The following is a 10,183-nucleotide window of genomic DNA, read 5'->3' as shown; positions in this document are numbered from 1 at the left end:
ATGTTCATATCTTTGAAAAGCTGCATATCTTGTGAAAAGTTGTTGGTTGAAGCATTGTATGCCACTTGTGTCATATTATTGAATGCTTGTAAACAAACACTCTTTTGAATAACCACTGTGATTTTGTCACTTGAGGACAAGTGAATTGTTCTTTCTTTGCTTGAGGGCAAGCAAAACTGTAAATTTAGGGGAGTTTGTTAGTCTTCATCTACTATTAACTTTTGTATAGAAAAGTTTTATAAAATGTTTATCTTTTCCCTAATTTATGGTTCTTTTTGTAGGTTTGTACATATTTTTAGGTTTAGTTTAATTTTGTTCAGTAGAAATGCTCAATAGTGTGAATTTAATGTGTTTCAACTTTAGTTTCAAGTAAAAAGAATGAAGATTGTGAAGGCTTGCAGCTGGTGTCTCGTTAAGCGAGGCTTGTGCGCTTAGCGAGAATCATATGCTAGGCGAGACACTCAGCCCGCTTAGCGAGTTGGGAGAATCTAGAGGAGAATCTGTGAAGCATCTGCGCGCTCAGCGTGTCATCAGCTCGCTCAGCTAGACGTTTGTCTCTTCCTATGCTAAGCGCCCCAGCTCGCTCAGCGGATTTTCACTAACTCGCGCTAAGTGAGCCTTCGAGGACAGAAAGCCCTTTTTAAGGCTGAAGTTGGAAAAATCAAGCATAGAGGAGGGGGGCTAATTCAGAGCGTAGAGAGCAGAACAAAGGAAAAAAATAGAGCAAGGAAGCCAAAAACCTCAGCTTTCAAAAGGATCTTAGGTTTAGGAGTAATTTCTAGTTCCTAGAGGTGGAGGAGACATCCTCACCACTGTGTAATTTGTTATTTTCTTCTTAAACCCTCATCTTGTGGCTGAAAGGTGTTACCTTGTGATGGAAGACTAAGTATCTCTGTTGGGAAATTATGCTAAAACTTGATGTAAATTCTTAACTATCTATTTAAAGTTATTTTATGTGTTCATTGCTTCTATCTGCTTTTAATTATTGCATGCTTTTGGTCTTATCACCCTTTGGTCGGTAAAGTTAGGATTTTTAGCATTGGAAAATGTATTAATCCTTAGAACTGGATAGAGCAGGGCTAGATAACTGCATTGCTAGACATAGAGTGCATGGTTTTAGTTTTTGATATGCTTTTATTGTAATGCTGTTCGGTTAGGCTAAGTTCGACGAGACATCCGAGAACGAGGTTTAATTAGAATTAGTCCATTCACGCAAGGAATTAGTGTTTGGTATTTTAGTCTTCAGCATAGAACACAGAAATAACATTAAATAGAGAAAAATATTTTAATTACATCAAGCGTTCAGTAAAAGGACCCAACATTTTAATCATCTGTTTTCTCTCCGATTTTGATAAGTGTATTTGTAGTTATTCTAGATTTACATTATATACATCCTTTCCTCATTTTTGTTTACATGGATTTATATCAATGTCTGCTTGCTGAATGAAACTTCACTGAATGAAACAAATTCCCTGAGTTCGATACTCGGTTTCTTACCATTTTATTATTACTTTAACGACTCAGTACATTTTCCGATAAAGTTCGGGGTTGTGCAGGGCTCGAACAACACACCAGGTTCATTAAACTCAAGGTTCATCCTTAGTGAGTTGTGCGAAAATCCAGGATGGACGCGCCACTGGTCTATTCTCCAAAGACTCGCCAAACCCAAGGTCTACTCTTGGCGAATTTCACAGGTTCACAAAACGCAAGGCCTGCCCTTGGTAAGCCTCGATGCAGCTCTACAGGCTTGTTAAAACCCAAGGCAAACACATCCCCATTCCAAGGCTCGTTAAACCTAAGGTTCACCCTTGGTGAAACCCTTATTTTGCTAAGTTTCATCTCCACAAGAACTCAAGGTACGTAAGGTTTACCCTCGATAATATTTCCTATTCTTAACTCTTACTATGCAGGGAAACTAGTCTGCAAGTGTATCATAAACCCAAGGTTCGACCTTGGTAGAAAAACCCAAGGTTTGACCTTGGTAGAAAAACCCAAGGTCTACCCTTGGTACAACAACCAAAGGTCCACCTTTGGTTCGTACTCCTAAGGAACCCAAGGCACCCCCTTAGTCAACTTACTCCTTAAGAACCATGACAATCACAGTCAAAGGTCCAGGTTCCACAAGACGAACTACCACCATAATGGTCGGCAAGACCTTCAATTAGGTGAAAGTCATACTTACTCCTTACAACCATCAGGGGAGAAACTCAATAAGCCAAGATGACCTATCACCAGACTAGTTGACAAGACCTTCAACGAGGTGTAAATTACACTAACTCCTCAGAAGGATCAGAGGAGAAGCTCTGCGAAGCGAAAGAAAGCACCACTGCATGAGTGATAAGACCTTTAATCAGGTTAAAATCAAATCTAAGATGATTTCACATCACCTACTTTTCTATTTTACAAGACCATCAAGGTCTTCCTTCCCCTATCACCAAGGTCTTGCTTCTTACACCGTTAAAGACATCACGCTCATCACGATGGCCTATTCATACTAACAGAAGTAACAAAACATTTCATAGACAAAGGCAAACACACAAGACATACATAACATACACTAGGAAAAATTTATCAACATAGGAAAAACATGCACATTGAAGAAAAACAACAATTATCATAATTACAAGGCCTATGCAGCCAAAATCCAATAATGAATAAAAGAAGAAAATAAAGAGAAGGCAGCCTAAACTAGGGCACCATCGCCTCACTCCTTAGCACCCTGCTCCTCATCAGTAGCCTCCTCCTTCGCAACAATTTCTTCTTCGTCAAGTAGAACACCATCCTTCATGTCCTTGAATGAGTCAAAAAGGCCCAAGTCAAGGTGCTTGGCAAAGAACCCGGCCTGCCTAACAACCTTGTTAAAGCCTTTCTCATGTTGTTTCACATCCTTCTTCTTGTACATTATCAACTCCCCTTCAAGCTCCATGCTGACCCCCCTCTCCTTGTCACCCGCAGCTTGGACTCCTCCAGCTTAGACTTCAAGTCTTTCAGTCAGAACTCTAACTTAGCAACCACCTTGGCAAGCTCATCCCTCTTTACCGCAATGCCTTCCACCTTGCCAACCAAGTCTTTTCTCTCTTCCTACAAGCCTTTGCAGCGTGCGAACAATTCATCACCGTACAACCTTGTGCGCAACAACTTGGCCAATACACTACCAACCTTGGAAGACAATTGGTGGTTTGACCTCACAGCTTCAGCGAAGGCAACAATGACATTAGTTACCTTGGGGCACTTCTATCTCCAAATCTTGCGAGCAGTAGCCCTCTACTTGGCGACCTCCATCTCTAAGGACGCCATCTTGCACAGAGCTTCTTGGTGCCACTATCTATTCTCCTACAGAATTGCCAAACTTCTGTAGAGAAAGACTTTGGCAGAATCAATAGCGTTTTCCACCCTAACTAACTGAATAAGGTTTCTATCGAAAGCTGACACAAAGCCATTCGGGGTCTTCTTTTTCAGCTTGTAATTTGCACCCCACAGTGAATCAACATCGTTGGAAGTGTACAAGTGATCCAAACAAGACATGGGGACGAGAAGAAGAGGAAGGCGAACCCACCACCAACACAGCAATGGGTGGAACTGGTGGAGGCGAAAAAGGAGGTGGCGACATCACGAGAGCACTAGTGGTCACCACACTGACACTTAACAAGGGTGTGGCAACGGTGGATAAAGACGCTGCAATAAAACCAGTAGAAGTAGCCGACGCATCTACTCTAGCAGTAGAAGTAACCTCCTGAATAGGTACGACATGAGGAGTTGGAGGAACAGAGTAACAACAACAATAACGGTGGAAGCGAGAGCCTCGACGACTGCTAGCACATCTTGCAAACTCATAGGGTGACCCAAACAAGGTGTTAACCCTGCAGCTTACCTCAGACACAAAGGCTCAAAGGGGTTCTCGACTTCTTACGGCCCGACACCCCAGTGTCGTCATCTCGCTTCCTATTAGCTAGAATAGAAGAAAAGGGGACTAGGAACGACCTCAACAACACTAGCAACAAGGCCAACCTCAACAGCATGTTGACCCCTTTCTCTAGTAGCAGGAGCAGCAACAGACGGTGGCATGGTCCCACCAGCAGATCCGGCCTACTTCACTAGTGGCCTTCAAGGTAAGTCACCCATTATTCCTACAAAAAAAGCAACAATAGCGCAATAGATGTCAATTCAAGTCACAATGCAGTTCAAACACAAAGAAGGAAGACAAGACAAGATAAAATGTTTACCGTCCAAGGCAGCAAGAGGATCGCTCACCGAGGAAAGAGATAAGATGGGCCGCACGTCCAACAAGGCCATCAGGTGTTCCAAAATAGCTTTGTTGACCCTCTCCATAAGGGTCAACAGATCCTCATCAAATGAATTGAACCGGGTGGGGTCAGACTACTAGTAGAATGGGAAACAAGGGTCCCCATCCTAATTAAATATAAGTGGCAAAACATTAGCCACAACATCAGTAGCTAGGACATTGAAGAAATAGTCCTTCAAGCGGCGAAAGATGTTTGAGTCAAACTCAAACAACTTCTTGGACACGCTGTTCAAGGAGACCTAGCTAATCTTGCTACTTAGCTTCATCTTGAAGAAAAATAGAAAGACTGACACACTAGGCCATATGTTGAAGAAAGGACACAAAATTTCAAAGGCCCTCACTATGGCCTAATGTTTTGGGTGGATTTGGGAAGGGAACATGTTCAAGTGCTCAAGAAGAGCACACAAAAAAGCGGTCAAGGGGAGAAGGAAACCCAAAACCTCAAACAAACATCTGTACATGAAGAAAAAGGGCGGAATGCCTGACGCCGTCGTCAAGAAAGGGAAGTCATCACTCCTGCAAGCCTGGACAACCATCTTGCAGGAGTCCATAGGATTTTCCAGCTTCACTTGGCGTTGGAGAGTAGTGACACTCGCTATAGAGGCGATGTATAACTTATACTTCAGAACATCGTCCCTCACCCACTCATAGCCAACAATGACAAGTGGGGATGATGGCGACCTAGTGCTATGGCTACGTTGCACAAGGGGAGACACCCTAACGTCCTTACTGCTTCTCCTTGCTTCCCCAAAAATAGAAAGGGAGAGAATCACCATGACCAGGACATGGTCCCTGGATGGGGAAGCAGTGGAAGGCCACGCCCTCTCGCGGAGGCAAGAGGTGCCTCCACCAGTACAGTGCGAAGCCCTCAACCTCTCTGAGGAAGAGAATTCATTGTTGGAGGCACCACAACGAGTACCCTTCGAGGATGAACCGCCAATGGAAATGACCTCATGGTCCATCAGGGGTTGCTGAATCGAACCCCTTGAATGACTGCCACCCATGCCGATGGCGAAATTAAATCAGACAGAAATGAAGATGTTGTCAGAAAAAGTAATACCTATAAGATTGAAGAAGAAAGGGGAATGCAAAAAGCAACACATTATCTGTAAGTAACAACTATCTACTATCTTTTATCTCTAAGCTATATATTATCTCTAACTTGATCTATAAGGTACCGGCTATTATCTACAAGCTGGTAATTATCTACAAGGGTTGTAATAGTCCCTACAAACAAGGACCTGCAACTCCCACTCACTCCTATAAGTACCAGGTTCCCTCGTACTCTCTCGACATCTCCAACATATATGCACACCCGCTTGCATACTCGTTCATATATACTCTTTCTTATTCTCATAAATCATATACTTACTTGAGCATCAGAATCCTTTATTTTGCAAGTCCCCCCTCTTGTCCTATTAACAAAGGCTACTCTTTAGTTGACGTGTGAAGTCCAGGAGCCCACCTTAATCACGTCCAACCTGACATGTGCCAGCTCTGGATTTTGATAAGTATAGTATACATTAAATAATTATTTTAAATAAAATATTATAAATGATGCTAATTTAATTAATTACATATAAAAAAATCTCTTGCATGCGGATAATAGTAACTGATAACTAGAAATATTAAAGTCAAATCTCTTGCTCTAAAAGTTGATCCATCCAATAATTTTTTTATATAAAAAATGAGTTTTTATTTATTTATGTATCTACCGTATCAATCAACTAAAAATCATTGTTATCAATCACTGTAAAACATTTTTACATTATTATTCAATCATAAATTATTATTTGAATCACTCTTTGGATGAGTATGTAAAATTTTGTTAATGCATATCCCTTTTTTTCTTTTTAAAATAATTATTACAAAAGTTAGTAAACTTGTCTTGCATATATAATAATTTATAATCGTCAAGATATGATTTCTTTTACACTACAAATACATATATTAATTAAATAAGAATGTAATAATATGTTTGGAAGTTTTTTTAAAAAATAATTATTTCAAAATAATTATTATAAAAGTTAATAAATTTATTATATATGATAATTTATAATCGAAGACGACATAATTTTTCTTACTCGTACATGGTATATATATTAATTAAAAAGAATACAATAATATGTTTGGGTGTTTTTTAAAAATAATTATTTGAAAATAACACATTTAGAAAGTTAAAAATGCTTGAAACAGACAAAGTTAACAAGTAGTTTCGAAATAAAATAAAATAAATAAGCAATGAGAATTTGAAATCAAATCACATACGCCTTCTCGAGTCCTCCAAATGTAAAGCTTTCCCAAATAACCTACTCTCAGAGTCAAAGACAATGAAAAAGAAACTAAAAAAAACACAAAAAGAAAAACCAAAAACTTAAGCATGCAAGATACCTCAAAGTCTTATTGGAGAACCAAAAATTTCAATTACAGTAGTTATAAAAAAATCATAGTATATATATAATATGTAATTGACTGCTCATAAATTGATTGTGCATCGCTAGAGAATGCTTCATGACTGAAATGATCACACACCAATTATTCTTTTGATACATCAAACCCAATTAGAACATGTTGGATCAAGCATTTATTGCTAAGGGGTGTTGACCAATTAACTTAGGGATTCATATATACAAGAGTAACAAGACCTTGCTTCAAAATATCTTTTTCGATCAAGCATTTGTCACTAAGCTAAAACGTTAAGAATAATATTATAGTTTCATTTTGCTAAAATCTATAAATCAGATAAGCATTAACATTAACGGGTTAAGATATACTATCAAGTCTATTAAACCATAATAGTACAATATAGATGAAACGTGTGTGTGTGTCAGCATCCTGCCTATAAATATTTTGATTTCAAATTACTAGAAGATTCTATCAGAATTCCACGTGCATGCAACCCATATCTATATTTTCTATTGTCTCTCGAATGTCCTTAATTTACCAGTAAAAGGGTTGTTAAGTTGTCGCACTACTAGATCAGGAATGGGAAACTGCTGATGAATTTGGTTTCGTTGCACGTGTTAGGTTTGATGTTTATTTCTTTGTCTTCAAACTTTTGGGTGCTAACTTTGATGATTTTTTTTCTGATTATTATTGTTTATCTCAGAAACCACATGGTCGCATAATCGAGAGAACAAAGATTGCGCAGCTGTTGAAATATTATTGGTTGTGGAAAGCATCGTTAAATATACTCCAATATCTTAGTATTTAAGTTATTAATTATTGTATCAAGTAGAATAATTGATTGAACTGCTTCCCATGTGCCTCTAAATATATAAAATTGCAACCTTAAGTTGATATATAAAGCAATCGTACGTATATAAAAACAAACAAATTAAATCTATATTGCAGAAGTAAGAAAGTATTACAAAACTTAAATTATATATTAAGAAATTTCAGCAATTTGAAAATTGAGCAAACCCTGTCATGTTAGTCAGAAGTAATATAGTATTTTTTAAAAAATTTATTTTAAGTGTGATAAGAGATAGTGTCTTCCTTTCTTGAGTGACTATACATCCTCCTTTAACAAATTTTAAGCTCACTTTTAGATATCATCTCTATCACCTTTCATGTCACACCTAATATAAATAATCACAATAATAACCTTTGATATTTGTCACAATAATTGATATAACCTTTGTTCCATGAAACAAAAAACCGGGTAGTGGAGAAATTTTCTAACTTCATTTATTCTTTATTAATTTCATTTTACATAATTTATCTCTTCAGGTCTCCGACCTAGGCTATAGATAGATAGCTTATTGTAATAATAATGATTTACAACAAACACTAAATATTATTCAAATTACTTATGCATGTTTCTTGAATGGTGACAATTCTTTAAGACAGCTGATTAATTATCTCCAGAATTTTAGGTATATATCTCTTGATACTTTTGAATTACTACAATTACTCATAACATAATTAGGTTTTACCAATTTATCATTCAGCTCCTTTTCTATCGGTGTAGGTAACAGCTTAATTGAATAATTTTTTTAACGTGGCACTCATAATAACATGAGTTAAATGATTGTACTTAGTTTGCAATGATAATTGAAGATGATCGTTGTAGCTAAGTGATCAATGCCAAACTTGAGAAAGAATTTTGGGAAGGTATTTGATGAGCTATACATGCACATGTTGACTTGTCAGCTACTGTTGAATTTCATCACGCTCTCACCAATGATGGGATTTGGAGGCAATAGATTTATGCAGTCTTACCTACATAGGCCGAGAAATTGTTCTGAGATCATGTGTGACAGAAATTGCAATTTTGCAAGAAATATCAATATAACATATTGATTTTTATACATATAGTAGGGAATTAATGAAGTTTAGAGTCGAAGTATTTTATAAGAAATTTGAAAGGGAAAAAGAGGACAAATGTTCACACTTGCTAAATTGGCATGAGTGGTATCAAATCTGTCTATACAATACAGAAAATAAGGGTTTCAAAATCTTTTCCCTTTCATTTTTGTCTCTTACTCTAACATTGGAATATTTAGAGAAAAGAAAATCAGTCAAAGTTTTTAGACTAGACTGACTCAAATATTCCTTGTTTGAATATTTGAATTTAATCATATATTTTCTTTTTTTATTGTAAATTTGTAATGGTATGATATAATAAGTAATTTTATTTTTCTTCTTTTTTCTTTTGTAAACCATTTTTTCCCATTCATTTAAATGCTTCCTCTTCTATTTTGTCCATCGAACAATAGACCATTAATAATCTTAGAATGAATTACCTATTGTAAACTATACTTACAAAGTAGCTAGATTAATTAAGGCACGTGCAAACATTAATCTGGACACCATTGACCAAAATAAAAACGAAGTTCCACCATCACAACTCAATGAAAATGGATCCAAACAAATAGCAACTAAAATATTAATATTATTATTTTGGGATGGAGGTGGTAAGTAATTTCAACCCTTAGAATGAGAGCATAAGTTCAACGTTCTTATCCTAGGAAAGCTAATAATCTTGTGGGGGAAACCGCACATTCCTCATAATTTTGGGGTCAAGATTAGTTCCAGTATCTGTTCTAAATGGGCCGAACTTATAGAATACATTGTGATCTCACTAAATCATTATTATTATTATCATCATATCACATCAAAGTATTTTTCAATTAAAATTACTTTTTATTTTACAAACTTTTTATGCTATGCGGACAGCAATAATTTGGTTGCTCACCAAAAGTGATTGGGCCCAAACATATGGTAATTAACGAAAGAACTTATGAAATAAGGGCCAAGATATTGACATCCCTTTTTTTTTTTTACCTTTTCACCCCAATTTTTAATGTTTTTGGTAAAAATATTTTTGACAAATTATTTTCGATTGTGTATATCATCAGTCACATATTGTTCAATTCATAATTAATTCCCCATTTCACTCACCAACCATGGACTCTCATTTAGTTCATTAAACATGATGAGACTTTTCACAACACAAGTTCTCATAATCAAACATCAACTTATTTAAGATTTGAAATTTTCACACACACAAACACAAAAAGAAGCATTTAAGATTAAAATTTAAATGGAATGCACAGAAGAAAACTTGCCAAACACCCACACTTAAGCCCCATGCTTAAGTGTAGCCATTTTTCCTCCATGTCAGCTCGCTTTCCACGCTTAAGCGCCACCATGGGTGCGCTTAAGCGCAAAATGTCTACATAGTTGTGTTTTTTTTTGTCAAATCCCCTCTAATGGACCCCATATTGAATTCAAACTCAAATCTTTCTATATCCAACATGAATATCGAATTAAAAGACATTTAATGAACTCAAAACAACGATTAAACACACAAAACATAAGATGAAAGATGGTTTAAACTTCTCTTACCTGCCCAAACTTAGTGAAATAGCTTTA

This window comes from Glycine max, chromosome 1 (genome assembly GCF_000004515.6).
Source record: "Glycine max cultivar Williams 82 chromosome 1, Glycine_max_v4.0, whole genome shotgun sequence".
Taxonomy (NCBI): domain Eukaryota; kingdom Viridiplantae; phylum Streptophyta; class Magnoliopsida; order Fabales; family Fabaceae; genus Glycine; species Glycine max.
Note: the sequence above shows the minus strand (reverse complement) of the source record.